At 37.7% G+C, this 22,676-nt stretch overlaps 1 protein-coding gene across 1 annotated transcript in view; it reads right to left on the minus strand.

Moving 5' to 3' along the window:
- ANO4 (anoctamin 4) overlaps window positions 1-15,909 on the minus strand; it is a 163,135-nt gene extending 147,226 nt beyond the window's left edge. Inside the window, 1 exon segment of the mRNA XM_056516371.1 lies at window positions 15,453-15,909. The gene's annotated coding sequence lies outside the window, so the exon portion shown is untranslated.
- Between the last annotated feature and the right edge of the window lie 6,767 nt (window positions 15,910-22,676).

Here is a 22,676-nt window from a genome sequence, read left to right on the forward strand (position 1 = left end):
AATCTACCAACAATGCATTTTGCTGAAAAGATAGCCCAAAGGAGCTCATACTTAAAATTTACAGATCTTCCTGCATCTACTGAAATACTAGGATGGTTTTGTCATCATCCTGCTACTGACACAGTTTCATGCTGTTTAGTATGACTGTGGTATTAGTGAAGAGGTTTTGTTCAAGTTGATGGTGAAATCAACAGCAATGTCTCTGTCTCTGGGAAAGAGTAGTTAAATAAAGTATCTCAACACAAGTTAGCCAGACATCCAGCAAGCCAGTGCTTTTCTCCCCAGTCTGCAGCCTGTGCAGTGTCCCTGCAGCTCCTCTGGATCTGGGTTTCAAGAGCAGGGTAAGGGTCTGGCTGCTTTGCACTGCAGCTCTTCAGGAGCAAACCCACTCTGCAAAATCATTGATTCAAATCATAGATATGTCTTGCTTCACTTATGGGTGGATTTCTGAACAAGAGACAATTTACTGTACCTGTCACTGGATCTCCCTGGAAAGAATCCTTGATAGTTCCATATACCCCATCCTAGTGGGTATAGGATTTCCCTCTAAAATCCTATACATCCATAAATGTCCCACATGAAAATGCATCATCCAGTTCAAAAATTCTTTCACCACTACTTATATTCCTTGCCTAAATCTCAATATTTTGCTTTCTCTTTCTTTGAAAAGTTGCAAACCAAGATCATACACATGGCAATTTTCTTTTAAAATTATTGTTCGAAATTATTTCATAAAATCAGAAAAAAGTCTGAAAAAAAGCAGTTTCTATCAGAAGTGCTATCTAAAAAGGTAGAGAATAAAATTCAGTCTATGTTTTCAAGAACAGTCACTTAAAAATTTGTAAGCTCCTTCATCTTGAAGCTAGCATTCAAATGTTATGTTTCTTATACCATTTTGTTGTGAACGTGAAAAGGTCACAGTGTGGGAACTGCAGTATTTTAAACAAAATTTAAACAAAAAAAAATTGTTTTCTACTTTTCTCCTTATTTTAGTTAATTCACAGCATAAGGGAGATATAAAAATGTGTAAGTCCAGATACTTTAAGATGTTTATGGAAGAAAATGGTTTTTATTTACTAGCTTTATTACAACTTTTCAGTGTCAGGTTTGTCCCTATGTATTTATTTTCACACCAGTACAAAATTAACTAAAAGAAGCAATCCAATGCTGAAATCAACCATGTTGAAAAATTACTATGGGGCAAAAAAATTAAAAAGAGCATAGCTTTCTTGTGATAGCACTTAAATTATGTTCAAATTAATTCTGTGCAAATTGAACTGCAACTTTTGTGCAGCTTTACAGAGGATCTGAACTGAGCCTGCTTAGTTTGAATGGTGCTTTTGCCCATGCTCAGGTAGCTTCCCCTGTGGGCTGTTGGCAAATGTTAGGACTGTCCCAGCTAAGCATGGTCAGCATCAATAAGTCTAGAGATGGAAATCTTTCTTCTCAGTTTTATGCTGTGGTAGAATCATCTCTTTTTTTCCCTTTCAATTTCCTCACAAAGGCTCCCCAGAGGCACCACTGTTACAAGCTCACATACACAACCATGGCAAGAAACACTCTCCACTCCTGAATTAAGCATTGTTCCCAGCTCATCTCTGGAAGCTGCAAAATGAATGACTATGGGCTAAATCAGATCATCTCTGAACACAAATTGTCACACCTGAGGTTTCTGCAGTAGAAGCACGTTGACTTAAGCCCACTGAAATTCACTGAAATTTTCTCCCTTCTGGTTGGGAAAGTGCCCAAGGCTAGGATTACCCAAAAACTTTAAAGGTTAGTTTTCTTTAAGAATCTGGAAGCATGTAGGTTTTAGTCCAGAGAAAACAGAATAATTGCTCTCCTCCATCAAATATCACAGCATAGGGTGTACACTGCAGCACAGAGGACATCAATAAAGTTAGCAAAATTGTCAGGGTCTTTATCTCCAATGACCAGAACATACATCCAGCAATTCTCCTAGCTAGAACAAAGGCACTCTTTCTGTCTGCAAGTGAATGCCTCACAATAAAAATGAATCATCAAATTAAGCTGTTGATTAATTCAGGGCTATTTCTATCTTGAAATAATACTATTAAAGCAGAAAAGCTTTTTTTTTTTTTTTCTTTTCTTTAGTTGATCATTCAATAGACTTTAAGCAAGGAATTGTTAATTTCTAGCAATTTAGCCTTCAAACACAATGTAGAATTTAGAGCCTATAAAATCCATGGGTCTTCTGTGATTATAACATGGAGATTTAGACCATTTATTTGACTAATTACCTAATTTTTTTGTGCTGACTTGAGTATGGCTCTGAAAGAGAAAAATGTAAATCAAGAACAAGTTAGAGCTTTAAAGCAGTGAACAATGCAACTTTCATTACATTATATCCTATCCTCATTCACACATTCCACAATTTTTCTATGCAAATGCTATATGCCCTAGTTCATTATTCTTTACCTTCAATTCCCTTTTAAAACAAAACACATTTTTTCCTAAAGGAAGAGAAGGGGGGAAAAAACCCCCCTCTCACCTTTTTATTTATTTTTCAACCCTGAGGAATAAAAAAAATCTATTTAAATACATAATGACACAGCACTGATTTTTATAGCCTTATACATTGTTCCTACAGCAGATAACTGCTAAGTGCAGACTGTCCTTGCATGGACCAGAAGGTGTCCAGGAGGCTGATGATCTATGGAGTGAGACTAAACCATCCCCATGAATAACTGCTAATTAACAGCACTAAGTGACCTTTCTGCTGCAGGCAAGAGAAATTTAAAAAAAAAAAAACCCAACTCTGATTGCTTCCCAGGTACCTGACTTCCTGAACACCCACAGAAAGATCCAGATTCAAGTTCTCTACATCTGTGCTGCTCACAAACTGCAGACTGTGCTGAGAAAACTCTTGACCCTGCTACTCCTCATCGTTCACACTTCCACTTGTTACTGCCACTCACTTCTGCTGCATTAGCAGCATCGTTCCTCTTCAAACACCAGAAATTAGAATTAGTCCCAAAATTGCATGGAAATGAGGAGATATTTCGTGTCTCAGCTCCACAAAGAATTTCTGCTCAAGGCAATCATTCAGTTTCCAAACCAGACACAGAGTAGCTCAATCCTTGTCCCCACTGCACCAGCTGCTGTGTTGACCTCAGTATTTTATGGGACTTTCTGTAAAGAGTGGAGATGTCCCTGTCAGGACTTTGACATTACCCAAATCAGATTAAAGAATGTTAGGAGCTTAGAAATCTGTACAAGGCACAAAAATTATTAGGTTTCCAACAGGGTTCAAGATCCTGCAATCTCAGGTGCTAGACATCACATGCTTTTAAAAAAAAACAGAAAGCTCTTTTCTTAAATGCTTACTGTCTTTGTATGAAAGCGACAAATTGAGTAAAAGAATGAAACTACTTTTAACGTGCCAAGCAGGAATGAGATAAAGATCATTTGCTCTCTTTCATTCCCTATTACTGTTAATTCTTTGGATCATTTACTGAATCTTTCAAAATAAAGTGCTGTGCTTTATAAAACCTGATACCCATCCATTAAGGTAGATGTGACTACAATCAAAAATATTGCACCAAGCTAGGTTTGAATTTTAAACTTTTTTTTTCTTTGAATTTATTTATTCTATAATTAATTTATTCTAAAATCAGTCAGACAGGTATCACTGTATGCTGCAAATTTCACCTACTGGGGTGCTGTTGACTACAGCTTCTGCCTCAGCCAGGCAATACTTTTGGAAGAATGAAAGCATGCATTTTTACTTGTAATTGATTTCCCAACAAACTGCAGCACTGGATTCTCTCTCACTTTTTAAAAGATTTTCAATTATATCGATTGCTACTGACACACAGAAGATCTGCAATGTGTCTTGCATGACTCCATTTTTGAAAGCACTTGTCTCTGAATTATTTTATTGCACTTGCACTCTGAGCTTGCTCAGCAAAATGGCAAGACCAGGCCCAGAGGATTAACAATGACCAAAATGCTCAGCATCTGGCAGTTAACAGGGTATAATATTAGTGGTTTGTCAGGCTTTTCGTAGGAAGAGTAAGGAAAAATTTCTCAAGACTTTCACAAAGCATCAAATTCAACACAGAGGTGACCCCTGGCTCAGTTATTGAAGGTTGCAAGCCTGGCTTGTCCTAAATCAACTAATAAATGCCTGCTTATGCTGAAAGGAAATGGTCTGTGTGGGAAAATGAGTATTTGTGTATATCCTTTAGAGGAAATCAATAAGTCTCTAATTTCCTTGACACAGAATTAGGTGCTTAGTGCCTTAAAACTGCTATGTAGAGTAACTAAACTTACCATCTTGCTCTGCATGCTTCTGTTTATGCAAATGGCTCCCCCCACCTCCTGAGCATTAATATTTTTAGCATACAATTGTTAGTGTGATTACATGTAAAAACATTTAAATTATGCATTCAAGTTACAATTCTAAGTGATAAACAATAATTGGAAGAGCATCCTTAATACTGTTTCCCATGTTCTGCAACTCTGGTTTTGGCTTCAGAGTATATTCAGCCCATGATATCCCCCCTGATACATCTCAATCCCTAAAGTAATTAAAATAAATTATTGTAAAGCACGAAAAAATTAGCTCATGATTTTTTTTCAGCTGAAGCCAGAGTAAGGTATATACTGAACCCCAACAGAGAGACAGGTTCAGGCTCTTTCCTGTGATTGTGCATTAAATAGAATTCTTGTTCTTGCCCAAAATGCAGGTGACAAACCACCACAAAGCCACAGGATGCCCTGCTGTGACATCTGCCTGCCAACAACACTCCTGCAGCATTTAGCAGGCAATTGCTGATTCAAAATCTGCATTCCCATAACCTTGGCTCACTGGCCAGATGCTGGCAAAGCTTCTGGAACAGGACAGTGCCCATGCTACTTTCAAGGGCACGTGAGCAAAGAATTAGTTGCTTTACTCACAGCACTTAAAACAGGTCAGAAGATTTTTTAGATTTTTTTTTTTTACTCCATCAATTGCAATTTTACTACTTGTGTAAAGTCCTGTGCTAAAACTGTGCTAATGAGAAGGAATGAAAACACTTCCACAATTTAACTGGATTTACTTATAACACTGAAACTGTAAAGATAGAATTTGTGCTCACATAATAGCTAATCAACATCAATTTTTCATTTTAAAAAGCAGATTTAAAGTATTAACCACATCAGTGAATATGCTATAAAATTACTAACCATGCACATACAAACACAGATGCCTCAAGATTTAAAATGCCATTTCTGGCTTGGGAAATCAGCTCTGGCAGATTTAAAAGCAACTTTGTTGGAAATTCAGAGGGAGAACATTAGGTTTAGCATGGACATTATGAAGAAGTTCTTCACAGAATGAGTGATTGGACATTGGAATGGGCTGCCCATGGAGGTAGTGGAGTCACCATTGCTGGTGGGAGGTGTTTAAGAAAAGGCTGGATGTGGCACTCAGTCCCATGGTCTGGTTGACAAAGTGGTGACAGGTCACAAGTTGGACTTGATGATCTCAAAGGTCTTTTCCAACCTAATTGATTCTGTGATTATCTATCTATCTATCTATCTATCTATCTATCTATCTATCTATCTCTGAAAGATAGTTATTACTGCAAGAAAATGTAAGATAACTTAAAGTTATAGACTGCCTAATTTGTTTTTCTGTCAGCAGTAGATGTGGTGTGTTTTTCCCCTCTTACAGCTCAAGGGCATCACTGTAATGGTAGAAAAGTAAAGACCACCTCTCCCAGGATCTCATGGCTAGCAGTCATATCACATCATGAAGGAGGAAGAATTATCCTAATGTCAGGATAAAAAGGTCTGTGGCAGTAGAGGACACTTATTTCTATTAAAATGCCATCAACAGGGAGCTTTGCAGCAAAAGGTGTACTTCCCTCTTCTGACAGTTCTACCAGCCCTGGAATGTCAACCATGGCCACCAAACTGACCTCTCACTATGCTCAAGACAAGGAAGAAGAAAATTGAAGCTCTCAAACAGCTTATATATACAGTCAACATTTTTCTCAGTATCAGAGGATGAAAATTCTGGATTTTATGAAGTCTTTTAAAATGTTTAGGTGTTGACATATAATACAACTATATCAGAAGGCTGTTGAGTTTGCAGTATCAAGTGCCTAAGAAGTGCCAGGATTAAGGCTGCATCTGTGAAATACACTCAGCACTTCTGTGCTTATGCAACATGATTTGGATTTAAATTTCAGACCACATAGAAATTTTTATCCTCAGTGTGCACTTAGGATGGACACTTCTGTGATAAGCATCAGCTCCACCTGGCCTCTGCCCAGTCTCTGTGCACAGGAAAAGCTATGTAGAAACACACATGGAAACTGAATGAAAACAAAGGTTGGTCTCAGGATCAAAGAATTTGGGTTTTAATTTGAGGTACTCAACTGCATACCCTCCTCTGCTTTCTATGCTGCCAAGGAAGTGACTTCAGAGGGGGTATGTCACTGTCCAAGCACCCAGCAGACAACACCAAAGTCATGGTACTCACAGCTACAGTCAGCATCCACTGAAACCTCATTTTGATTATATAGAACGGGATAAAGACATGGAAAAAATCATGCCCTTGATGTTTCACATTCAGGACCTAAGCTAATGAGCATTTCACAAACCTCAGCTCTTTATTTATGAAGTAATAAGAATAGCTGAAGAACAGAAATAATATCTTCTTACATCATCATTTCCATGAAGGAAAATTATTTGCCATCTAGACATCAGCAGAAGTTGTGGTGATTGCAATAAAAATACAAATATCAGGAAATATTTGTTTTGGTTTTTGTTCAAAGCCTGGTTTGGATCACAGACAGAATGAAATATTTCACTAGGAAAATAAAAAGAAACAAAGATAATTCAAGGAAAACAATTGCATGTGACCATATGACTAAAGTCTCCAGGATATCACATAAATATAGCCAACCAATATTCCAGCATTTAACAATTCTTAAATGCTCAAAGCTGCCTCCTCCCACGGTATTCAGGAAAATAAAACTGACAGAACTAGTATCCAAGAGTGCAAGGAAGTTCTCACAAAGCCACACTCAAGGTTTAGAACTGATTGACAGATGTTTCTAAAAGTGCAGTTCAGAGGATGTAAGTGCTAACAGTGTGGCCTCAGAACATGTTTTCCCCTGGACTCCATTCAGCAAAGACAACATATGTTTGACAGCAGTGAAAGAGAAACACACCAATTGCAAGTTACTTAGCCTGGAGTGCACTGCAATCAGAGCACATCAAAAACTGACCAGGCATCATGGGATGCCCTGGAAACAAACAACTGGAATTTTTAGATAGGCAGTGACAAGATGCAATGTTATCAAAGTTACCTGGCAAATATCCTAAATATTTCTCCACATTTTGTAATAATATGACTTTATCTTTAAAAAACTCTTTTGTTTTCAAAAAAAAAAAAACAAACAACTTTTATTTTTAAAAAAATTCTCAGAGGCCTTGCTTGTTTTAGAAACTAGAAGATTAAAAGATGCTCTTTACCATGTATATTTGAATGTAGCTTATTTAGAATTATCTGTTAATATTAAAATTTTCACTTCCCCTATATTGTCACTCGGGGAAAACAGGCTGGCCTGGCATGAACAGGGTACTGCACAGGTTTCAAGAGTCCTGGGTTGAACCAAGACAGATATTTCTGTGTGATCTTGAGTGAAACACTTAAGTCTTCAACAATGAACAAGTTCCTATGCAGTAATTGCTGTGCTATCACATGATAGCTGAATGCACATAGAAATTCCCAGATGCAGAGTTTCTTTCATCACAACCTGATCCTGAAGCAATATGTAAAAAAAAATTACGAACAAAACAAAAAAACAAACAAAAACAAAAATCCCAAAAACAAACAAAAAAACCCCAACCAAACAAAAACCCCCAAAAGTGAAAAACAAACAAAAATCACCAGTGGACATGTGCCACATCCACATCTTTCCTTTCCTCCTTATACCCCTCTTGGAACTGAAAGGAAGTACATGTCCTGAACCTATTTCCCTTCTCAGCTTACAAGCAGAGGTGATACCCTTTAGCAACCAACCTCACACAAGGAGAATCAGGACAAGCACAGTCCTATTATCCCTCCTCACTGCAACATATATTAAATTTCAATTCGAGCAGTGTATCTTAAGGAAAGGAAATGGCTTAATCATATTGAAATCTGAGCCCTCACTTCTGCATTGCAATGTCACCTTTAACACCCACTGCATTGTTTCACAAACAACTCATAGAAAGTTCTGGTTGCTGTTGCAAAGAATGGTGACCTGCACAACAAGCACTGAAGCAGCACAACTCGGTGGTCTGAGTTCATATGTTCATTAAGGCTCAAAACTTCAAGAAAAAAACAAACACCAGAATGTGAGTGAGACACCTGGACACAGTCTTGAGGAGCAGGTAAAGAACAGAAGGAGCAGACAGAGAAATGCTGGAGGGGGAGTGGAGCAGAGCTTGGAAGAGAGACAAAGGACAGAAGGTCCAGCAAGAAGCAGAAGCACAAAATGCAGAATTGTAAGAAAAAAAATCAGACATATAAGCTGAAATATAAGAGGCAGAATTAAACCCTCAGAAAGAGAGTTCTCCTGAGTGCTGATGTGACTGAGCTTTACAGGAAGCAACAGGATAATTTAGACCAAAATTTTGTCACAAGAGTTGTGGTATATTAACATAATGTATAATCACAAAACAATTGAGTCATGTTCGTTTTTTTGGTAAAAAAGGAAAATAAAGTAGTATTTTTCTTACATAAGAATGTTTGCAGAACTGTTCCAGGTGACAATAGTGCAATGAGAAGTTGCAGTAACAATGTCATCATGGGACACTGAGTACTGATGGAAGCTTGTATGTTTCATCAGAATTGTACCACAATATATTAATCTGAACACTTCAGAGTCTATATATTAGTCTATATAGTAGTCTATATATTAGTCTATTAGAAATATAAACTAAGTAAACTTCATGAAGCATGCTGAAGTAGAAGGTTATCCAATCATTTGCCAAGGCACTTCTTAAATCCAAATCACAAATATTAAATTGTAAAGGAAAATAGGGAAATTCTGTCTGTGGCTCAACAGCAATTTCAGTGTGATCAGTTAGAAAAGAATTTCTTATGTTTAGGCTCATCTGGTGGTTATCATAAAGAGGCAGAGAATAGAACAGCTATTAGCAACACTCAGCATCTTTCAAAACAAAAATAAGTCTGTGAGTAGAAACTTGACTACCTTACATTTAATTTAAATGAGATCAGGTATTTTCACCAGTCTGGAAGAGTTTATTTAAATGACATAGGCTAGAAAATCAAATGCTGCAGATGTTTCTCTGGGAACAAAGAAGAACAAGAATTTAGAAGAGGTAATACTTTTCCTTCTCCTGAGGGCAGAGCAGCATTCAACTTAATTAATTTTCTCCCCCTCATCTAAAATAAAGAAATTTTATGGCAATAGCATCAAAAACACTAAACATAAACCAAAACAGCGTTGCCTGCATGAAACTGCAAAGGTTGAAATAACTCAGACCAGTATCACCTGCTTAATTCCTCTTTGCTATGGTTCTGTGATCTTAGATTCCACAGCTAGAAAATATATTATTTTCCTGCTAGATTAAGGAAAAGAGTATTCATGTTAACAAGGCTGACATTTTACTTGACTCTCAAGTTCTAGCCCTTTTGTCCTGCCACACCTGTTTGTTGTTGCCTCTTTTTTTCCATTTTTCTATGCATGCTTCACCATTTATTGGGACTGCAGACCAAGCTCTTGGAAAGCACTGTCTTTAGAAAGAAGAATATTTGCTTTTCCCTAGGCACTGAATCAGAGCAGTGTTCTGCCTAGATGAAACTCAGCATAGGATGGCAACTAGTATGGTTATAACCCTGCCCCCCTCCCCAAATACAAAAGAAAGTCAAAACTAAGAAAAATGTGAAGACAAATCAATATGTAAAAAGGAAAAAAAATACATACCAAGGGAAAACAGTGGAGTGACACAGAGCACAAACAAGAAAATAATTTAATAGATAGATGAATAGGGGATAGATGAACAACATGTAGAGAGGTTGTATGTCAACCAGGATCCATGGACAAATACCAATGGACTTCACAAAATTCTGGATTTTAATTGGCATTTTACAGGGAGTGGTTTCCTAAGGAGCATCAAGCCCATTTAGAAAAAGTCTCTGGTGGTCTAATACATCATGTATAAAGTATTATGCTTAATTTTAGTGAAAACCAGTTTCTTCAAAGAAAATAATCTGAAATGGGAATATATCTCCTGCTGATCCAAAGCAGCTAATCACCAAGCCAGCGAATCACCAGGTTTTCCATACAGTGAACTTTCAGAGGAGAGTCTGTCTTTCTCTTCTCAAGGGATTTTGTTAATTAACTTCCTCATTCAAAAGTGAAGGAAGGCAGAAAAATTTTTCTGTATTAGAAGGCTGTAAGCACTACATGAAATAAGAAATTAGGGTCAATAGTGCAGGGGTGTGCAACAAGACCAAATGGACAGAGGTAGAAAAGCTGTTTTGATGTGGGCTTTCTTTTAAAAATCTCCAGCACTAGTGACATAAGTCCTATAGATAAATTATATAGAAGCCTACTCCTCCTAGCTTCATATTAAACAGCAAGCATTTTCTAAGAAGATTAGGACATCTCTTTTAGACATATTTCCAAACATCCCCTGGAAGTGCAAACTTTTGGTATTTTACCTCTGTAGAGAGCATGAGAATTTCATCTCCTATGATCATCATCAATACTTACATAATCCTAGAATCTTAGAACTCACTTATGTCCAGAAAATGCATTCAGAAGATTTAGTTTGTTTATCTTTAAAAAAATACTAATCTATGGTAGTATAGGCTATTGAGGGACCCAAGCTGTCCAAAATTCTTGGATAGCAAGCCGCCCTTGGGACAATCAGATTGCAAATGCTGAATCTGAACATAAACCCAGAGATTTCCAAAGTTCACCATTTGGTGGGAACTGTCTTCTGTCAGAGCTGAATGTGGAGTCCCATTTGGAGGTGGGACTGCTGTAACTCCTCCTGAGGTCATAAAGGGAAACTTTTCTTAAGGATTGGTCCTGCAGCATTATTAGTATCTACATACAGCTCTCAGAAATATGAGGCTTTTCTGAAAACATCCTCTCAGATTTATGCTTTCCTAGAGTAAAATCCATGCATATGCAGAGAGCTGTGCACCATTAGCTCCCTTATTTGGGTATCTAATTGCAGCTTCAGTGATATTCCTCCTGCTCATTGTTATTCACAAAGATTAAAACACTTGCATTGCCTGCTCCAGTGCCAAGATCCCTTCTACTGAATACTGAAGAGCTAACCCATAACTCCTAACAAAACTGTTATTTCTCCTTACGTTATACAATGAGTTGTTCTTGATTCTAAAACAATATCACATTACCAGAATGTGAACACTTAATGTTGATCAAGTCAAACAGGCCTAGTGCTGCTCCATTGTTACCAGATTGAGTCTGGAATAACATAATTGTGACTTCTGCTGTGCAGGAGAAAGTTCTGTAACACACAGAACACCTCTCAGTTTATTGTCCAGTGTTCCCTATGCAGAAGTTACATAAGAACAAACCTGCATGACATGAAGTGAAAGACCACGATTTTCATGAAGAGTCAGACAGATCTACACAGAGCACTTGTACAAAAGCAGAAAATGCAATCCCCTCCTGAGATGTGACAGGCACAGGATGCAAGCATTCATTCAGAAGGCAGGACATGCACAGGAGACACAGGACACACACAGCAGTGACTGAAGCTAATCCCTCCACACACACACACAGAAGGCACGTAGCACACACACACCCTGCCTAGTGCTCCCCAAAGCTCTAAACTTCTGACAGATTATGCAGCACACTGTTCACACACAGGATTTCCAGACATCCATGAGCTGTAGAAGTAGCAACTGCACTGTGGAGAGCTCACCTGTTAAAGCTGCAAAACATACAGAGACAGGTTTGTAATACCTGCAACATTAGAGTTACAAAGTCCTTGAAATCATCCTGGACAAAATCTGCAGACTAAATGGTGTAATGTGTCCAGAACATCTTAAAAGTTAGCTCTATGAATAAGGGAGAAAGCCTAGAAGGTGCAATTGGCTTTTGATTATTCATGTGGGCTTATTAGTGTGTCAGAAACAGCCAGGTAAAAGCATAACTGATACAGCATGAAAAAAAATCCCTAGCCAGAGTGCTGCCTCATACTGATGACTTCAGCTCTGCAACATGCATATCTCAGTATTACTTTCCAGTCTGGGGCAGAGGGGGAAGTTGGAGCATGGCTAATTCACTGCCTGAATCCTTCAGCCCGTGATAATCAATAGCTGTATGCATAGGTTTTCTCAGAAAGGATATGAGCAGATGGAAAGCATAAAATTACTGAAGCAGTATGGATAAATGAGCTTTCTGTAAAAACATACCCATTTATATTCCCAACATAAATGTATATTTTTGAATATTTGTGGAGAAAAAAGCTTTTAAAAACTTGTTTCAATAGACAAGTGGAGTGAAGAATGCATATTGATCATACACAAGAAAAAAAAATGCAATGACTTCATCAGACCATTGGCTGATTTTGGCTGGCTAGGGAACAGAGCTTTTTTTTTTTTTTTCTTTCCCTGCAGTTGTTTTCTATGCAGTCTTCAGCCACCCTGCAAAGGAATTAACATGACACCATGCTGTGAAACAAGGAAGTACTAAGCATGCATTCCCTATTAGAGCATTCACAGAATTCCCAAGAAATGAACAGCACATCTACCTACTTGAATTTCATGTATTTTGGGGAATTTCTCTCTTCTCTATACCTCTCAAGATTATTACAGAGGATTACACCTTTATTTTTCAAGCCTTAAGCCTGCAACAAGATGTGCAGGCAAGTTTTTTAGATGCATAGACTTCTCTGTTGCAATACACAGATGTTAGGTTCCAAATGCAAACATCCCATTGCAAGCTCATGTAGTTTAAACTGGAGAAAATACTTCAGGATCATTTTCCTCTCTTCCTTTTGCCTCAAGGTTATTAAAAAACCACATTATGTACTTTGGTTTTTAAACTTTTATTGGAAGAGATATGATTATGCACTTATGTTAAAAATTAGCTTTTACAAGATAATTTTACTAAACATTAGTAATTTTTGAGTGACAACCACATTTCTGATTAATTGTTAGGTAGATTATTTTAGGGCATATGAATATCTGAACTTACAATAATATGTTAAAAAATAATAGCATGCAGTTCAGCAATTAACTGTGAGATCTTCAGGATATTTTAAGTGGTGCATGTGTTTTGCAAAACCTCTTGGTTTTTAAGTTTACAATAATTTTATATGGGAAAAAAATGGCAAAAATCTCCAAGTTCAAATGCATGCACCAAATTACTTTATTTAATTTAATCAAGGGAAGCCTAAGCCTAATTCCTCCAAGGCAGTATCACAACCTGCAGGTTGTGCAGGGTCTCAGGACTGCTTCTGTGTGTGTGCTACCAGAGCCCTGGTATCTTCCACAGCAAAAAGTTTCTTTGCTGCTGTCATTGTGTCAGCACTCTCTGAAACTGGAAGAGAACAAACTCAGGCACCTTCATTGCTGATATAAGAGTTAGGTAGCACATGGACCAGCCATAGTGCCAAAGCCTGTCTGTGGTAGACAGGCTGCTCTAGATGTAAATGTTTTTAGGCATTTCCTTGAGCTGCACAATTACCAAAATTGTCCTGTTCCCTACCAGAGTAGGAGGTTTGCCTTCACTTGCATCAGTGAGAAGGGAAACCAGGCTCAGGGTCAGCTGCACCAGTGGGTTCTACATGATGCCAGAACACAAGATCTGATGGGGGAGGTGGCTCAGACCACTGAGACCTACGTGCTGTCCATTCCTGCTGGCTCTGGGGGCAGTGCAGCAGGGACCTGACTGCACCATGGAGTCCTCTACCTGCAGATCTGGGCAACCTCCTCCTCCCTCCAGAGCCTCTGTCTAAACTGGGCTTCCCTCCCCCACCATACACACACATGTCTGTCAACACAACATTACACCCAAATACAGAAAAAACATTAAGAGTATTGAAAAAAATCACTGTTCTAAAGTTTCTACTGACTAGGGAGGGAAAAGAAAAAAAACACTCTGTTCAACTAATCAGCTCATGTGAAGCAAAACTCTCTGAATTACAGGATAAATCAGGAACAAAATTGTTTTATTAAGGCTCAATGCAAGCTACATTAAACAAAGAAAAAAAATTCCCAGACACCAGCATATCTCTTGTTAAATCCAGAAAAGGCAGTGCACAGACAGAATAAAAGCTTTATTCCTATCCTACCTGAGTAAAACAAAGGTATAAACACGTCTCCTCTTTGCTCTGCTTGAAGTCAGACCACCCTGTGACAAGTTTGAGCCAGTGTTATATCTATGCCTCCAGTGGACCTTTGAAGATGTAGCAGAGTCTTTATTATTCCTGCAGTCTGTAAGGGCTATGCATAGTCAATCCACATAATGAATCCCAGCATGAAACACATTTAAGTTAAAAGAAATACTTTTGTAGTTCTCTCATACCAAAAGCAAATGAAAATATCACTCTACCAGAAACTCTATACTTACTTTAAATCTCATTAAACAAACTAGAAAAGAAAACAAACAACCCAAAACTAAGGGCACAGTTTATTGTGGTCTAAATAACAACCTTTCCTATTTATAAAATAAGCTGTTAAAATAGCTTAGAGCACAAATTAAGCCAGAACAGATTTTCAGTCATTTAAGAACACTTTTTTTTCCTACTGCAGAGATGTAAAAGCACTTCAAAAAGCTAAGAATTTGCAACTGTAAGGACTAGATGGGGGTGAGGGTTATTAGGTTGCCTATTCTGTAACTTCTTGTCCTGGCTGGTCTGCACTTGTAAGATGCAAAATGTCCTTACCTAAAAACACCTGATGACATAGGCTTATATTGAAAATGCTGAAAGAGCCCATCTGACAGAAAACACCAGCTCAAACCACATGGATGCTCACACTTGAACACTCAGGGGATTCAGAGTTTTCTAGGTGGCTGGTCAAGCAGGGTGCAAGGGTACAGACCTGGAGGAAGGAATCAGACACCCTTACCCAACCCCTATCCCAGCTCCCCAGCACTGTACCCCGCTGCTGGCACAGGCAATTGGGAGCAATGCTCGAGCCTCCCGTTTCAAGGACAAAGAGGCAGGACTCAGCTTGCAGTCAGTACTTCACAGCTCTGGGTCAGAGCAGGGAAAGCACAAAATAAAGAGAAAACTTGTTTTTTACTTAGCCAGTATCTGCTGTGAAGATGCTGAAAATTACGAGGAGATATTAAATGAAGGTCACGAGGCTTTTCTAAGACTACGGGGGAGAAAAACAGATGGGGAAGGGGGAGGGAGAGGGAGAGAGGGAGAGAGCACGAGCACTGCAGCAAAGAAGCTACGCTCAGCCAATATATGCTGGCACTTACCATAAAAATAGAAAGATCCAAAGAGAATCAGATTAAGGATCCTTTTTATCTCTCTTCAATAGAAAGATTTCCACATGAAGCTCTGAACACAGCTGTCCAGGGTAAAAGCAAGGTAATATGATGGTACACAGAAATCACTAACACACAAAGGGTAAGTCCTTTCACAGCCTCCGAAAACCTGCGAGCAGTTTGTGCCGAAAAACCAAAGGTAAGAAGTCTGAAGACGACTCCTACAGAACACTGCAGCTAAACCAGACTGCTGGATTTCCAGTCACTGTTTTCATCTTCATCTCCTCACCATTACTTACATCCCAGAGGTGGGCTTGGGGGTGGGGATAGGAGATTTCTCCTCCAAGTGGAAAGGATCACAGGAGCGGCATCAGCATTTGCAATCAGTCGCTGGGAGCACCCAATCGGAGGCCAGCTTGTGCAAGGCAGGGCTGCCAGCTCGGGATCTCCTGCGAGGGGCTCCTGCGAGCATCTCTGCAGCCGGGGGCGAGCGCTGCCGGCGGGCGCGGTGCCCGCTGCTCCGGGCGGCGGAGACTCGGGCTGTGCTCTCACACACACGGGCTGTGCTCGCACAGACACGGGCTCTGCTCTCACAGCCTCCCTGCCCCATCTCTGCAGCCCTACAGGCAAGAAAAGTTTGGAGGTTTGAGTATCGGTGCCTTTTACCTTGTGGTTTTATTATCCGGTACCTTCCCTATATAAGACATACATTAATAATCGCTCCTGCTTCCAAGGTATCTTTTTGAAGGAAGAAGAAGTCTCTAAGAGATTTTACAGCGTGGTCCCGTTGTTGTGAAACTAACTGCCTTGTTAGAGCCAGTGCTGGTTTTGTCGTGACATCACAGACCCCAGACAGCATCAAATCCACAGAAAACACACGACCAAGGCTCTTCTTACAGCACCTGCCAGGATGACTATTAGATTAAATGTTCTGCTTTTACCATACCATTCGGCATCAAAAAAAAAGATTAAAAAATTAAAAAGACAGACCTCTACTTAATTTGCAGTAAAAATATTCAGAATCTGGACAGAAATATCCATATGGTATTTAAACCATTGTACCAAGTTACACAGTAAAGTGATGCAGTCAGATTTAAAGCTGCCAAGCACTGTAATTTTCAAGGCATGTTCCTGATTCTAAGATACAAATGACTGCATTTGTATGGGGGAGAAATTATTCAGCTCCTATTCACAATGCAGGAAACCTAAATACAGCATGGAAATTTGTGTTTACTTAACGCCGACACTCCACCAGCAGAAAAAAGTTAGATGCTTACCTTTTCAAAACATTTTTAGAACAGTCAGTCCTGAATTTTTGCTGTACCACAAGGTAATCATGAATATCATACATCTGATATTTGCATTTCAGAAGATGAAAAGGCCATGTAGTGTAAGGGGGGAGCATGGGGAAAACAGACATCAAAGCACTCCCAGCAGTGGTACCCATATTACTTGATCAGTATCAAGTACTTGTAGATCACACCAGCTAACATCAGCCTACCAGGGAAGGAGGAGGCCTAACAACAACAGCAGCAACTTTTTAAAACAATAGTAAATCACAGCTTCTACATCTTCTACATTCACAGACTAAAAATCTAAAGGCCAACTTAATACAACTAATCTGCTCTAAAATGTTTAAAAGTGTAAATATAGTGCAAGAGCATATAAATTACAGTAGCAACAGCAGCAGAACACTAGGATGTCATCCCATATTAGTCAGAAGATATTGTCTTTCTGTTTGTGCTTTTTTTTTTTTTCTTTTGTTTTGCTTTTAGCTTTTTTTCCCTTAAGATGACAGGACATTGGGAGGCCCATTACTTTCTTACATTTATTTAGGTCTTAATTAGCTGATTTCCTCCTGTCAACAGAACATGCATGATATTTATTCCTTTCTTTTCATAAACATAATTAGTCAAAAAAACCATGAGAACTGTCATGAGGGAGTAGGCACAGGTGAAGGCAGATTAAAAGAATAAATGGTAAAGGAGGGCAATTACCATTCATTACTAATGCACATAAGATATATACAGATAATAACACATATACAGTAACCAAAATTAAAAATATAGCAAATATATGAGTGAACACAAGAAAATAAAGAAATTACAGAAGAAAATGCATTTAAACTCTGCAGTAAGTGCAGGTAAACTCTGCAGTGCTAGCAGGAAGATTACTGCTTGATACCTGTGAGTGCTCCCACGCCCAGCTCCTGTGTCTGGTATTGAGGAAGATGATGAGAGCAAAACCTTTATCTTTCTGCTAACTTTCTCTTGCTCAAAGTGACAAAGGAAAATCAGCCCTTGGTACTGCTCAACTGGAACATCCTTCAAACCTTTGATTTTTCTATTTTTATTATGCATTAAATTGAAGTGCTTTCAGTTATCAGATTTTTAACCTCTACATTGATCTATTGGGAATGGGCAAAAATCCCTGCTTAGCCGTCATATTGGTAAATGCAGAGGTTTTCTGATCTTTTCCTCTTTCACATGGCTCCTTTGCAATTTTTCAGGACTTTTTTTTAGCTCAATTTGTAATTTAAACAATTATTTTAAAGTTCTAGAGAAGAACTTATATTTCTACTTATTCTAAAATAATTGGCAGGTTGTAATTAGAAACTATTTGGTAAGTATTGGAATGAAGTATTCCAGGTTATGATATCAGTTTTCCTCTTAAATACAGAACAGAAATATTTACTGAATATTTCTGCTTTTAATATTGTCACAGAAAATTCTGCTTTTCTACATTAGAACTCTAAGAGACCAACATGTTTTGAGTAAGAAATCAATTCCTAATATAGTTACTTCTGGTCATAAGAGAAATGCTACTTAATTTCTACTGAATTAAACATGCATTAATATTCATGGCTGTCAATACAGCAAATACTTTTTTATCATTTTTATCTTACAGTTACAAAATTAATATAATTTTATTGTTAAGACTTCATTCTTCAAAATGTCATTTCCTTGGAAAATGTAAAATGCTCTTAAATTACTTTCAGATAAATAAAAAAGTTCATAATTATAAAAAAGTGACTTCATTTTTCAAATCTCTTAGCTATGAAACAAGAATTATCAATGTTAATTCTTTAGAAATTTTATCAACCTCTTTTTCAAGAAAAGTGGGTGGTCCACAAGCTTTTTCTCATGTTGCTGCTGCATCATTTGAAATTGCATAAGCAGGTTCTGAACAACACAAGCTTATGGAAAGGAAGCTAAAAAGTATGATAGACTTCGAGAAAAAGATGTTAGCTAAGCAAAATCAAAATGACCATTAATAAAAAAAAATCCATACATCCATTTCTGAAGTACTAAAAATACCGAGACAGAGGAAAAGAGAATAAATAATCATCCAGGAAGACTTCTATTTCTGCAGTGTAAGTTTAAATCTAATGCAGGTGGGAAGCAGTACAGAACTGACAAGACTGCATGGGGAGAAATGGCTGCTGCTCACTGATCCATCTTTCATTGTGGTCAGCTTCTAAGATCTTTGCTGTAACCATTAAAAAAAAAAAAAAAAAAAAAAAAAAAAAGCAAACAACAAACAAGCTTTTAAATAACAAAGTCAAACCCCCTGGCAGAAAAGCTGTTCATAAGAACAGCTTAAAAAATGCCCCCAAACCTATGTCTGTTAGCTGTCTTTTGGCTGAAAAATCAGTGATGGCCCTTTCTGTATTCCAGAGACTTTATCTAAAAGGAATTTATCTAATAGTAGCAAGATGCTATTTAGGGATTGTTTCTTTTATATAACACATCCAGGAAAATCCTCTGTAAAAGAAATAGCTTCATTGTAGTTACCTATGTATCCACATGTGGCTTATGCACCCACATTTGTCAAATAAAAAAACCAAAAAAGTAGCAAAAATATTCACATCAAAACACCTCAAAATTCTACAATTCAGGCACATTCTACAATGAGAATGTTCTCCCCACCTTCTCTCCTCCTCCCTAAAGGGACAGTACAATCAATGCCATACAGAGGTACCTGAGGGACACAACTCATACCAAGGGCACCCTTACCAGTTCCAATATCTACACTATCATTTGTCTTCAACTCAGGACCTCACAATAAGACTTTCCATAAATCAAGTAAGAAAATTATAGACACATAGTATTACTTAAAGCATAAAAAACAGGTTTTATTAAAGCATCTTCAAGGGGGCTCTAGCAAATCTATTGCTGTCTGAAGTCCAAGCTTGTAGGTATAAGCTGTAAACATGTATAGACCAAAAAACGGAAATTTTGATTTAAAGTTGTTCTTCAAAAAAGGGAAAAATATTAAATGATTAAACATTTCAAAACTTAAAAAAATTAGTTATGCTACTGCTACATAACTCCATATTAACTATATTTTGTACCATACACCCTAAAAAGAAACAAGTGTCATAACACATGAAGCAGTCAAAGCATGCTTAACAGGTTGTAATATAATGGTACAGAATATTCAGTTCATTTCTAGCTATCTCCTTAACTAAGTAAATTAAACTCATAACAACAAAACAAGTTTTGTGATAGCTCAGAGATAACTACCTTTGTGAAGTTGTTAAGCCCTGAACTACCAACAGTAGAAAATGGTAAGGTAAAAAGTTGATAAAGATTCAGAAATAACAACAAGCCTTCAACAGAGCAAGTAAAAGAAGATATATATATAGATATAAATAGATAGATATAGATATATGTGTATATATATATATATATATATACTTCACATATGGATCATGGAGATCCCTTTCAGACTGTAGACTAGAGAGGAGCTGGTAGGACTTTCCTAAGCTGCAAGGAGACAGGCAGGTTACATCAGGTAACACAGGATGGAGAGGCTGCCATACTGAGGTCTGAGACACTTGTGAGGGCTTTCCATGTGTCAGACCTTTAGTCAAATTACAGGTGACCATATCTAATCCTTCATCTTCATGGAAGTAAAACACGACCTGAAGGTAGTGCTGTAGGAGAGAGGAAGGACCCAGCACGGGACCATGATCAGAGCAGCCCCAGTAGAGCATCCCCTGGTAATTTGTGCCCTATATCCAGGTGTACTTCTGATTCTGTGGCACTGCATCCATGTGGATGCTGGTGAGAGTCAGGGAAGACAGCAGTTTGAGTTTTCCCAAGCTACTCAAAGGAAAACAGAAAGGAAAGAATTAATAACAAAGTGTAGCACCTGGTGCTGTGGACAGGAGGAGTGTGTGAGGAACGTGATGTTTTGATAAAAGCATGTTTACAAGAGGTGTTGCCCTCCTTGGACCAATGAGCTTAATTCTATCCTTGGTTCTGTGAATGAGTCTATAAAAATGTGTCTACTTCTGCAATAAATCACTTCTACTTTCTGAATAGAGCCTGTGTTTCTGTATATTCTTTTGCCACTCCTAGCCTTACAGCGACACATCCAGACCTACATCTAGTACAATTTATTCAATAGATGGTGAGAGGATTTGCAAACAAAACATTAAGAATGTAGCACAGGGATATGGGCCACTGAGATTTGAAGGGCCTTTAGGGTCAGCCACTCCAACATGACACATGCACATGTGACAAACATTTGAGAGCTCACAATAGTAGAGGGTGCTGCTGAGCACTCTCTAAACACTTGACATGTTCACTGCTGACCTTTAAGAGGCTTGAATACAGAGTAATTTAAAATAAAACATAATAATTAAAAATGCATGATCTCTGAGAAGAGAAAAAGAGTTCTATTAACTTCTGATTTGAGGTTTATCATTCCTTTATTAAAGAGTAGGAATGAATCTCTTTTGAAACAATAAAAATCTAGACTGATCTAAGCTGCTCCTGTTTCTGATATGATAACTGGACAAGATGATTTCAAGATGCCTTCTAACCTAAATTACTCTACAACTCTAAAACACCCCACCAAACTTCAAGAACAACCAACCATGGAAATCTCTCAAACAGAAACAAACAGCAGCAAAACTGTTAGTGATACCCACTAGATAATAATATCCACCGATGGACAAAAAGACACATAAGCACATCATAATCAAAGAGCCTGAATTCCTTTAACAGGAATTTACAAAAATTTCAAAAGTTGGCTGATCAGACTGAAAAGTGACTCCATTTGATAATAATGACTTTTAAAATATCACCACACCTACCAAGGCTGGGGTGAGTTCCTCATATCATTGTCCTTTATTGAAGTTTAAAGGAATTTTTTTTCTATATAAATATTTTAAATGCATCTTAGACATAGTACTGGGATTATTAAGTGCTTTTTCAGAAAGAGAAGTTATTTTTAAAATTAACTTACTGGCTAATTATCTGCTTCAGTATTTCAGCTCATCCAGAAGCATAGACCATTTTCAGGCATTCAACCATTAAAATGTTGGGTATGCAACAGAAATAAAATGACCACAAAATTGATTATTTATTTGAGCTTTCCAGGTTTTCATGGATTTTTAATGTAAGAAAAAGAAATTCTAGAAATGTCACTGTTAAAAATCCTGTTGGATTTCTATAATACCAAAAGCAAATGGAAATGAATATTGAAATCCTAAAGTAGTGCATATAATTGAAACTATACTTGTAAATGTATCTCTACAGGACACATCCATAAATATTGCCAGCCAATGACAACAGTAATTCAAAACAACCTTTTACCAACAGCTTGTAAAATGCCTTATAAAAGGAGCTCAAAAGAATGGGGCTCCCACCAAGAAATAAATCTTATCTTGTGGCCCTTAGGACCTAGTGAAATTAGTAGCTGTTTGTGGCAAACTCAGTATTTTGTGTGTGTGTTTACTGATTTCTATCTTTGTCTATATATGATGATACATAAAACCTGTGAACTAAAATACACAATATTTTTAGGCCACTGTTGATTCTCCAGTGTAGAAAGAGCCTAAAAATGTCAGCACAGCAGTTTCTTCAGACTGACAGGTAAACTGAAGAGTTATAGTGAGGTAAAGAAAATAAAGGTTTTCTGCAATATTTTTACAGATTCTTCTGGCTTGGTTAAGTGAAGAATCTTTATGGGATTGTGTAACCTATTTTGACTGAAGCAGACAGAAATGCTTTATTTAGTTCTTTCCTAATGAAACCCTTGTATTTATTTCCTCCCTTCCCTATTAATTTAGATGCATTTCCTCTTTTTTTAATGTGAAAAAAAAATTGAAAAAAAATTGAATTCCAAAACTGTTTTTCAAATTTTCAAACTATATTTTTGTAAGAGAGACTTTGTAAAAGAATGCTCATAGTGTAACACTGT

Source organism: Oenanthe melanoleuca, chromosome 1A, assembly GCF_029582105.1.
Source record: "Oenanthe melanoleuca isolate GR-GAL-2019-014 chromosome 1A, OMel1.0, whole genome shotgun sequence".
NCBI lineage: Eukaryota > Metazoa > Chordata > Aves > Passeriformes > Muscicapidae > Oenanthe > Oenanthe melanoleuca.